Source organism: Meriones unguiculatus (genome assembly GCF_030254825.1).
Source record: "Meriones unguiculatus strain TT.TT164.6M chromosome 13 unlocalized genomic scaffold, Bangor_MerUng_6.1 Chr13_unordered_Scaffold_34, whole genome shotgun sequence".
Classification (NCBI taxonomy): domain Eukaryota; kingdom Metazoa; phylum Chordata; class Mammalia; order Rodentia; family Muridae; genus Meriones; species Meriones unguiculatus.
This window is the reverse complement of record NW_026843646.1, coordinates 6980892-6993520: the sequence shown is the minus strand read 5'-3', so window position 1 is coordinate 6993520 and position 12629 is coordinate 6980892. Positions and strand designations below refer to the sequence as shown.

Genomic DNA, 12629 nt, shown 5'->3' with positions numbered 1-12629 from the left:
TTCATGATGATGAAGATTATACAAATGTGGAATGGTTTCACCATGTTAAAAGCACTCACAGGCTTTCTGTCCATTAGGATTTCTTTCATGAGTATGGAGATTATTCTGAAGTCCAAAAGTTTTTTCACATTGGTTACAGTCAGACAGCTTCTTTCCAGTATGTGTTCCTTTATGTATTAGGAGACATTATGTGCAAAGGCTTTACCACACAGTTATATTCATATGGTTTCCCTCCAGAATGTGTTGTTGTCTTAGGAGATGACTGTTAAATGGAAAGGCTTTATCACACTAATTACCTTAACAAGGTTTCTCTCCAATGTCTGTTTTTTCATGTTTTCGGAGACTACTCTGTTGTGCAAGGGCTTTATCATGTTGAGTATATTTATAAGGTTTCTTTCCAGTATGTGTTCTTTTATGCCGTATGAGATTGCTGTTTTCTGCAAAGGCTTTTCCACACTGGTTACATTCATAAGGTTTCTCTCCAGTGTGTGTTCTTTTATGGCTTAAGAGAGTACTGATTTGTGCAAAGGCTTTACCACACTGGTTACATTCATAAGGTTTCTCTCCAGTGTGGGTTCTTTTATGGCTTAAGAGAATACTGCTTTTTGCAAAGGCTTTACCACACTCATTACATTCAAAAGGTTTCTCTCCAATGTGTGTTCTTTTATGGCTTAAGAGAGTACTGTTTTGTGCAAAGGCTTTACCACACTGGTTACATTCATAAGGTTTCTCTCCAGTGTGTGTTCTTTTATGGCTTAAGAGAGTACTGATTTGTGCAAAGGCTTTACCACACTCATTACATGCATAAGGTTTCTCTCCAGTGTGTGTTCTTTTGTGGCTTAAGAGAGTACTGTTTTCTGCAAAGGCTTTACCACACTGGTTACATTCATAAAGTTTCTCTCCAGTATGTGTTCTTTTATGCCGCGTGAGATGAGTGTTTGTTGCAAAGCCTTTACCACATTGATTACATTTATAAGACTTCTCTCCTGTGTGTGTTCTTTTATGCCACATGAGGACAGTGGTATAGGGGAAGGCTTTACCACATAGAGTGCATTCAAAGGGATTCTCTCCTTTATGACTGCTTTCATGCCTGCAAAGATAATTGGCACATGTGAAAGATTTACCACAGTCATTTCATTACACTAATAAATATATTTATCTATATGAATTAATTTCATAATTTGGTGTAATGGTAAAGAAGAATCAAATTTTAAAGTTTTATCACTTTATTTACTTTCATGGTATTCGCCTTCATTATGGGTATTTTTGAAAATCCCTGTGATGGTAAGAGCATTTGTTATGTGATTCACTTTTGTAGCATCATCTTTTCTATAAGAGGTTTTCTCCTATATATGAATAGTATTGTTAGAATTCAGAGTTTTACCACAGCAATCCCATTCAAAAATTTTTGTACTGTATGAATGATACTTCATTTACAAAGTGAGCAAGGACAATCAGAAGAAGTTCCAAATTCCTAGTATTTGTAGGTATTTTCAGCAGTATGAGTTTGCTGATGAATTCTCAGTTAAGTTGCAAAATCAATTAACAGTAACCACTTATCACATTCAGAAAATTTATTCACAGTGCGGACTTCTACAAAAAGAATTGTTCTTGGAGAAAGAGAGGGACACTGCTTCTATCAATATCCCTATGCTCATGTGTCTCAAAAACATTTTGACATATGATATACCAGTTTAATTTACAAGAATAATAAAAGATTCCCACATTGAATTAACACAGTTTGTTTTTTGTTCATCATAGACATGTCATATAGTGATTAATGTTTCTCCTCAACAATATTCTTGATTCTCATAAGCTGCACCTTTCACTAAACTTTACAGTGTTACTGCATGAATATGAGTAACACTGGTTGTCCTATGAAATATTTGCTCATTAGAAGGTTTTGGACACATACTGATCACTTATTCAATGTGTATACCTCTTACAATATCTGATTAGATAGAATGAGACTAATCATATTGGCAGTTCAAGTCAGTAGCTGTAATGTCCATATGATTCAAATGGTATTTTCAATTACAATATTATTTTGTTTTCTTCTATCTTAGGGGAGTGCCTTGCAAACCCAAATCAGATACCTGACATTGAAGTACATGGAATTGTTAGATTTTAATGATCATCAGTACACTTAAAGCAGTACTGTTTTTACACTGTTGCTTTTCTTTAAAACTTCTAGGACACAGCCAGCTGTGCTGGTACATGCCTTTAATTCCAGCACTTGTGGAGGCAGAAGCAGGCAGATCTGTGTGATGTTGAGGTCATGCTGGTCTAATAAGCAAGTCTAAGCCAAGCCACTGCTACACAGAAAACAAAAACTATTTCAAAAACAGAAAAAAAGCAGCCAACAAACAGACAAACAAACTTCCAGGACACATTAAAATTTCTTAAGATTCATATCTGTATCATTGTGCACATAAAGTTACCTTTTATTACTTGTAGAACTTTGAAAATGTTCTCCAATATTATGGTGTTCCCAATTGTAGCCTAAAATATAGTACCAGAAAATATATATTATTTTGAAATATATTATTATTAAGGCAAAACTTAAATCACTATCTTCTTGTGACCCTTAGAACCATGCTTGATTTAATAAATTTATTCCTCCTCAGTCTCAATTGGAATTACAGAAGAGAATCAATAACAAAGTAAGAGTTGTCTCCTTATTTTAAATATGAAAAAAAATGCTGTCTTACCTATAGCAGTGAGGTTTTTACAGGTCTCTAGCATCACATCTTTGTAGAGTTGCTTCTGGGAAGGTTCCAGCAAAGCCCACTCTTCTTGGCTAAATTTCACATGCACATCATCGAAGGTCACTGAATTCTAAAATTTGCCATACATTTGTACAAAACAAAGAGTGGCAACAATATAAATTTATACTTCATTGGCAATATAATCATATAATTCTAGGGCTTCTTCTGTTTATTTTCTGACACAGAAGTGCTAGTGTTAGACAGTTGGGTGCTGTGAATCAGGTGAAGGATGGGAGAAGAAAAAGCCTAAAGGTTAGATTGTAAAGGAAACAAAAGGCTTGCTTTGAAAACCTATGTTAAAGGTGTTGTATTAGTTTGTAAGACATGTGTATGACGTAGCCATTAGTTGGGTTCTTGAGTGATCTATGAATCATCTTCAGTTACTTGGGCAAGTAGGTCAGGAGCCTGTCATGAGACAGGTGGAAGGAAAAGACACAGTCATCATATTTTATCTAGCAACAAATGAGATGTGGATATCAGGGGACAGTGAACAGATGGGTGACATCAGTCAAAAGACAACATGGTACTGAATATCATGTTTTCACCAGGGCTTAGAGATGTGCCATATAAGTATATGAAAAGGGGGGCTCATATATTTGTGGAAGGGAAAGTGGACTACAGTCAATAGATGGATAAAAATGATGTGAGTGGCAAGCAACAATAATCATAGCGGATAACATCATATTTCTGAGTAACCAGACAAAAGAAAAGGCATACAACACATGATTATTCTTTGATCATTGTTTTGTACACTTTCCTTTCTACATCATGTATAGTCTATAGTTTAAAATAAAGATTATAACTTTTCTATTAAAAATAAGTGTTAATGTTATCATTAAGTCATTTTAGAAGAAAACTGAATAATGAAGTTTAACTGTGTCATATCTGAATCATATCTGAACTTTTTTGAATAGGATATAGCTTTGGAATAGTCATGGTAATTCATGTGGACAAAGACCAACAGAGAGAAGAGAGCGAAATAGAAAGAGAGAGACAGAGACACACAGAGAAATTAAGAGATGGACAGTACTAAGTACACATCAGAGAAATTTATGAACAATTACTAACAACAAAAAATGATCGACAAGCTGTGTGTATTCTGTTGTGCCTTTAATTTCATCACTCAGGAGGCAGAGGCAGGTGTATCTTATTGAATTGGATGCTAGCATGATCTATACAAAGAGTTCTAGGACAGCCAGACCTATATAGTAAGACAGAGCCTCCCAGAAAAGTCAATCAAACAAATACAAACGATTGAAATAACTGAGAGGTCTTCACTGAAGCTTCTACAAGGAATTATACACTCACTCCAGTTGTGTATTCATTCTCCAGAAATCTGCACTGCCCTAGCTTAAACTGTAACTTTAATAAGATCTTACTAAAAGGGAATGCATGTTTAAACAGCTAAAAATAGAAAGATGAAAATATTAACAATATAAATGATGATCTTAAATAAGCAATATAAGACAGGAGAGATGATTCAGCATTGAGGAGCTCTTGCTGCTCTTTCAAATAATTGGGCTCAATTGTCAGTGTTTAACTGGGACCCGCTACTATCAGTTGCTATAAGTTCATGAATTATGAACACATCTTTGGACTACTGTGATGATCAGGCACACAAGAGGTTCATATTCATGCATACAATCAAAATACTCATATTCAGTAAAAATTAAAAACAGATCCCAGATGGCAGACCTGATCCCACACTGTGTCTGATCAGCGGGGTAGCAGAGACTGCACAGTGACAAATTGTTGGAACTATTGGCCCCCAAACACCATTGACTGTATTTACCAGGTGATAAGAAACTCAATGTTGAGAAAAACAATTGGGTTCAACCTCAGAGTACCCAGCTAATCCCTGTAAAATTTCCTGGGCTGTTGTGGCAGGAGTAGGGTTTTCAAGCAAAAAGACCCAAGAAGCATGTCCTGATCAATTTCCCAGGCTGAACTGTGCACCCCAGGGCGCCAGAGACGGGGAGTCCCAGTCTCAAGAAAACCCCACAGGGAAGGAAGCAAGTGGGACTGACCAAATGTCACCCAGTCTATCCCTGGAAAAGGTCCTGTAGACCTGTGGGTACACAGCAGCCAGCCCTGAGTGGGGTTCCAGCCACCAGCCCCTCCCACCCGACTCTTCGTCACTGACAGAACTGTGTGCCCCAGGGCACTAGATGCTGGGTTTTCCTGTTGGGAGAAAACCCACAGGGAGGGAAACAGCAGATCCCAGCTTAGAGCACTCAGCTGACCCCACCACCACTACCACCACCACTACCACCCCACATATGGGAATATTCTTGGAAAAAGTTCCCAGGTTCCTGTCCAGTCACCAGCTTGGAGCCACCATTCTCAAGCAAGTGCCTGTGCACTCTACACCCCCCCAACAGTACAGACTGGGTCTTCCTGTTGGGATAAAACCCAAAGATGGAGGAAATATCTGGCCCTACCTCAGGACACCTATCTCCAGAAAAGTTTCTGGTTATACATAGGCTCCAGACTCTAGCCTCTTGCTGTACACATGAGAGTAGTGCTCATGTGTCACTGATTAGCACTTGGGTACTGGGAAAGAGAGCTCCAAACTCAGACCTCCAGAAGCCTGGGTTCCCTGATATCAACCCCCATATACTGCCCCAAGGGACAACCAGTTATCCTTAACTAAACTGACCAAACCCCAGGGCACCCAGGTTACAGCAGCAAGCTCACTAAATTTACATCAAGAAACCCAGCAGCAGCACAGCTGTCTCTAGGACTTCTCTGGGTGAGAGGAGAGCCCCCTTTACTAACAAAGGCCACAATTAGTACTCAGGTCTGTACGCCTGAGGTGAGCTGTGGCAATTCCGGAAAAACACCTGCCATTCAGTGACCATACCCAAAAAGCTGAGGAGGCCTCCTTTGGGAAAAATCATCTTCCTGTCAAGGGTATTCGACCCACTACAGGATCCCAGGAAGTTCTAGAAACTAACCCCCCCACACCTCAGATAGCCTAATGGGTAGAGGCCAGCACAAAAGCTCAACCAACAAAAGACAGAGCAATATGGCATCCCTAGAACAAGTTATTCAGGAGCAAGCAGCCCTGGATAACCCAGTGTAAATGAAATTCAAGAAGATGACCTTACATCTGTGCTTATGAACAGGATAATAGAGGAAAAAAATAAACTGCGTAAAGACCTAGATGAAGATAAATTCAAACAGATTATTGCCATCTGCAAAGAAATGGAAGAAGATAAAGTCAAACAGATTATGGCCATCCTTAAAGAAATACAGGAAGTTGCCGCCAAACAATCTGTGGCCTTTCTTTAGAGAGGAAATACTTAAATCACTGAAAGAAATTAAATTCAAACAAACAGCTGAAGGAATTGAAGGAAAATATAGTCAGACAGGTGAAGGAAATCAATAAAATGGCTCAAGATCTGATAATAGAATTGGTTTTTATTGATAGCAATTATTTGCTGCCTTATTGAAGTATAATTATTCAATAAAATATAGCCATTTGAAATGTAAAGGTCAATATCGTTTTTTTTTTGTTTGTTTGTTTGTTTGTGTTTTTACTTTTAGACATAATCTCTCTCCAGTAGAACCCAGGTTAGCTTGGAGCTCACAAGAAAAAAAAATACAGCTCAGGCTAGCCTCAAACTCACAGCAATCTTTCTGCCTCAGCTTGAGTGCTGGAATTACATGCCTGAGCTGCCATACTCAGCTTACTTGTGCAGAGCTCTTTGTCCTTTTGTTTAATGCTGGATATTAAACCCAAGGCCTCTTATGTACTAGGCAAACACTCTTCCCTGAGCTATCATCTCAGCCCTCAATAAATTTTGGTAAATATGTTAAAAAAAAAAAAGAATTGGAAAAATTAAAGAAAACAGAAATTGAGGAAATTGTGGAGAAAAAGAACTTAGGGAAGAAAACAGGAACTACACAGGTAAGCATAGCCAATAGACTATGAGAGATGGAAGAAAGAATCTCAGGTGTGGAAGACACAATGGAAGAAATCAATGTATTCATCAAAGAAAATGTTAAATCTACAAAATTCCTGACCATCCAAGAAATCCAAGACAACATGAAAAGGCAAAACCTAAGAATAATAGGAATAGAGGAAAAAGAGTTTCCTTCCTCCAAGGCTCAGAAAATATTTTCAGCAAAATCATAGAAGAAAATTTCACCAATTTAAAAGAGAGGTCTATACGAATACAAGAGGCCTACAAAACACCCAATAAATTGGATCAGAAAATTCTCCCACCATATAATAAACAGTAAGTATACAGAACAAAGAAAAAATACTAAAAGCTGCAAAGGAAAAAGATCAAGTAACATATAATGGCAAACCCTTCAGAATAACACCTGACTTCTCAACAGAGACTATGAAAGCCATAAGGGCCTGAACAGATATCATGCAGACCCTAAGAGAACATAGATGTCTGCCTAGGCTACTATACCCAGCAAAAGTCTCAGTCATTAGAGATGGAGCAAACAAGATATTTAATGACAAAAACAAATTTAAACAACACCTACCCACAAATCCAGAGGTACAGAAGCTCCTAGAAGGAAAACTACAACCCAGGAAAGCTAACTACATTCAGGAAAACACAGGAAATAAATAATGTCACTACAGCAAAACTAAAAGTAACCAAGCACACAAACACACTACCACAAGCAACATCAAAATAAAAGGAACTAAAAAATAAATAAATAAATAAATAAATAAATAAATAAATAAATAAATGGAACTAACAGCTACTGGTCATTAATTTCCCTCAACATCAATGGAGTTAACTCTCCAATAAAGACACAGACTAACAGAATGAATACTTAAACAAGACCCAACAAACTGTTGCATACAAGAAACACATCTAAGTCACAAAGATAGACATTACCTGAGAGTAAAGAGCCTGGAAGGGTCCAAGCAAATGGACCCAAGAAACATGCAGGAGTAGCCATTCTAATATCTAATAAAATAGATTTTCAACCAAAATTAATCAAAAGACATGAGGAAGATCATTCCATACTCATCAAAGGAAAATTCCACCAAGAAGAAATCAAAATTCTGAACATCTATGCCCCCAATACAAAGGTACCCACTTTTGTAAATGAAACATTAATAAAACCTAAACTGTACACAGATCCCCATACATTACTACTGGGAGACTTCATCACCCCACTCTCAACAAAGGACAGGTAAACAACAGAAATTAAACAAAGAAATAATATCTCTAATAGAGGTCATGTATCAAATGGACCTAACAGATATCTACAGAATCTTACACCCAAAGACAAAAGAATTTACCTTCTTCTCAGCACCTCATGGAACCTTCTCCAAAATAGACCATATCGTTGGCCACAAGTGAGTCTCAACAGATATAAGAAGATTGAAATAATGCCTTGTAACCTATCTAATTACCATGGACTAAAGCTGGACCTCAACAACAACAGAAATAGCAAAAAGCCTACACTCACATAGAAACTGAACAACTCACTACTAAATGACAGCTGGGTCAGGGAAGAAATAAAGAAAGAAATTAAAGTCTTCCTAGAATTCAATGGAAATGAAGACACAACACAACCAAACTTATGGGAGACAATGAAAGCAGTGCTAAGAGGAAAGTTCATAGCACTAAGTGCCTTCAAGAAGAAATTTGCAACATCTCACACAATCAACTTAATAGCTCATCTAAAGGCCCTAGAAAAATAGAAGCAGACACACCAAAAAGAATAGACACCTGGAAATAATCAAACTCAGGACTGAAATCAATAAATTAGAAACAAATAAAACATTTCAAAGAATCAATGAAACTAAGAGCTGGTTCTTTGAGAAAATTAACAAGATAGACAAACCCTTAGCCAAACTAACTAAAAGGCAGAGAGAAATTATCCAAATTTAAAAAATCAGAAATGAAAATGGGACAAAACAAAAGACACTAGGGAAATCCAAACAATCGTTAGGACTTACTTCAAAAGTCTATATGCCACAAAATTTGAAAATCTAAATGAAATGGAAAATTTTCTTAATCAATTACACTTACCAAAGCTGAATCAAGAGCAGGTAAATCAATAAAATAGTCCTTTATCCACTAAGGAAATAGCATTCCTCAAAAGACTCCAATCCACAAAAAGCTCAGGACCAGATGGTTTCAGTGCAGAATTCTACCACACCTTCAAAGAAGAGGTAACTCCAGCTATCTTCAATTTATTCCACAAAATAGGAACAGAAGGAACACTACGAAACTCATTCATTGAAACTACAGTCACCTTGTAACCTAAACCTCACAAAGACCCAACAAAGAAAGAGAATTTCAGGCCAATCTCCCTTATGAACATTGATGCAAAAATACTCAACAAAATACTTTGCAAACCCAATACAAGAACACATCAAATATATCATCCACTATGACCATGTAGGCTTCATGCCAAGTATGCAGGGTTGGTTCGCTATACAAAAATCCATCAATGTGATCCACAATATTAAAAAATTGAAAGAAAAAAAACAAATGATAATCTCCTTAGATGCTGAAAAAGCATTTGAAATAAAATCCAGCATCCATTCATGTTTAAAGTCTTGGAGAGATCAGGGATGCAAGGCACATACCTAAACATAGTAAAAGCAATATACAGCAAGCCTGTAGCCAACATCAAACTAAATGGAGAGAAACTTACAGCAATCCCACTGAATTCATGGACAAGGCAAGGCTGCTCACTCTCTCCATATCTCTTCAACATAGTTCTTGAAGTCCTTGCTAGAACAAGAAGAAAATTAAAGGAGACCAAAAGGATACAAATTGGAAAGGAAGAGGTCAAAGTATCACTATTTGCAGATTATATGATAGTATACCTGAGTAACTCCAAAACTTCTACCAGGGAACTCCTACAGATGATAAACACCATCAGCAAAGTGGCTGGATACGAAATTAACTCAAAAAAATCAGTAGCCCTCCTGTATACAAAAGACAAAAGGGCTGAGAAAGAAATTAGGGAAACAACACCCTTCAAAATAGCCACAAAGGACATAAAGTACCTTGCTGTGACCATATCCAAGCAAGTCAAAGACTTGTATGAAAAAAAAAAACTTCAAGTCTCTGAAGAAAGAATTAGAAGAAGATATCAGAATATGTAACTATCTCCAATACTCATGGCTTGGCGGGGTTAACATAGTAAAAATGGACATCTTACCAAAAGCAAGCTACAGATTCAATGAAATTTCCATCAAAATACCAACAGAATACTTTACAAACCTTGATAGAAGATTTCTCAACTTCATATGGGATGCAATGAAAGCAGTCTGAAGAGGAGTTTGAATAGCAACAAAGGCCATCATAAGCTATTGGAGACATCCCATACAAGCAACTTAATGGCATACCTGAAAGACCTAAGAAAAAAGAAGCAGACACACCCAGCAAGAGCAGACCACTAGGAAAAACCAAACTCAGGGCTGATATCAACAAATTAGAAACAAAGATAATAATTCAAAGAATCAACGAAACCAAGAGCTAGTTCTTTGAAAAAATAAAAAAAAACACAGACAAATTCTTAGCCAAACTAAGTAAATTGCAGAAAGACACTATCCAAATCAACAAAGTCTGAAAGAAAAAAGATATAACAGTCACTAAGAAAATCCAAAGAACCATTAACTCTTATGTCAAAAGCCTATATGCCCAAAATTTGAAAATCTATATGAAATATACAATTCTCTTTAGATTCCACATACCAAAGTTGAATCAACATCAGGTAAAGATATTAAATAGTCTTATAATGCCTAAGGCAATAGAGGTAGCCATCAAAATACTCCCAACCAAAAAAAAAAAAAAAGCCAAGGCCAGATGATTTCAGAGCAGCATTCTACAGTTCCTTCAAAGAGGAACTGTAGAATATATGATATTCTCCAAATTATTTCACAAAATAGAAATGGATGCAACATGACCAAATTCCTTTTGTAAGACCACAGTCACATTGATAAATCCACAAAGATCCCCAAAAAGAAAGAGAACTTCAGACCAATCTCTTTTATGAACAATGATGTAAAATGCTCAATAAAATACTTGCAAACCAAAACCAAGAACATATCAAAAATATCATCCACAATGACCAAGTAGGCTTCATCCCAGGCATGCAAGGGTGGTTAAGTATATGGAATCCATCAATATAATCCACCGTATAAACAAATTGAAAAAGAAGACCATTTACTTAGATGCTTAAAAAGCATTTGACAATATCCAACAGTTATTCTTGTTTAAAGTCTTGGAGAGACCAGGGACAAAGGCACATATCTAAAAATAGTAAAGACAGTATACAGAATATACAGAATATATACATAATAGTATATAGCTAACATCAAACTAAATGAAAAGAATGTTAAGTCAATTCCACTGGACTCGGGGACATGACAAGGCTACACACTCTCTCCAAATTTCTTCAATACAGTACTCGAAGTCCTATCTAGGGTAATAAGACAACTAAAGGAGATTAATGGGATACAAAGAGATAAGGAAGAAGTCAAAGTATCTCTATTCACAGATGATATGGCAATATACAAAAATGACCCCAAAAATTCTACTGTAGGGAACTCCTACAGTTGAAAAACACTTCAGCAAAGTGGCTGGATATAAAGTTAACTAAAAAAAAAAAAAAACAAAAAAAAAACCTCAACAAAATACATTCCTGTATGCAAAAGATAAATGAACTGAGAAAAACTTAGGAAAATAACACCCTTCACAATAGCCAGGAAAAAAAAAAAACATAATGTATTTTGGTGTTATCCTCAACAAGCCAGTAAAAAACCTATATGAACAACAACAACAACCAAAAAACCCAAAAACTTCCAGCCTCTGAAGAAAAAATTTGAAAAAGATACCAGAAGATAGAAATATCTCTCATCCTCATGGATCAGTAGGATCAACATAGTAAAAATTGCCATCGTACCAAAAACAATCTACAGATTCAATGATATTCCCATCAAAATATCAATACAATTCCTTAAGGAATTTGAAAAAATCATTCCCAGCTTCATATGGAAAAAATAAAAAGCCAGAATAGCTAAAACAATCGTGTTCAAAGACAGATCTTCATTAGGTATCACCATCCCTGATCTCAAGCTCTACTATAAAACAATAGTAATAAAAACTGCACAGTACTGTGATAAAAACAGAATGGTGGATGAATGGAATTGAAGTGAAGACCCATAAATGAACCCACACACCTATGGCCACTTGATTTTTGACAAAAAAGCCAAAACCATGCAATGGAAAAATGACAGCATCTTCAACAAATGGTGCTGGTCTAACTGGATGTCTACATGTAGAAAAATGAAAATAGATCCATATTTATCACCCTGCATCAAACTACAGTCTAAGTTGTTCAAAGACCTCAACATAAAACCAGATACACTAAATCTGTTAGAAGAAAAATTGGGAAAGAGCTTGATCTCATTGGCATAGAAGGTAACTTCCTTAACAGAACACCAAGAACACTGGCTCGAAGATCAAGAATTAACAAATAGGATCTCATGAAAGAAAAAAGCTTTTATGAAGCAAAGAACTCTGTCAGTAGAACAAGATGACCGCCTACAGCCTGACAAAAGATCTCCACCAACCCTACATACAACAGAAAGAGGTAATAAACAATATATATAAAGAGCTCAAGAAATTAAACTCCAACAATCCAAATATTCCAATTTAAAACTGGGGTACAGAACTAAACAGAGATTTCTCCACAGAGGAATATCAAATGGTGGACATTAAATGCTCAATATCTGTAGTCATCATGGAAATGCAAATGACATTCCATCTTAAACTCATCATGGCTAAGGTCAAAACGTGAAGTGACAGCAAGCTAATGAGAATGTGGAGAAAGAGGAATACTCCTCCATTGCTGGTAAGAGGG

General features: G+C 36.4%; 1 pseudogene; it reads right to left on the bottom strand.

The window, feature by feature from the left end:
* Positions 1-916: 916 nt before the first annotated feature.
* The window catches only part of LOC132650911 (zinc finger protein 347-like), a 119534-nt pseudogene continuing 107821 nt past the window's right edge, over positions 917-12629 (bottom strand).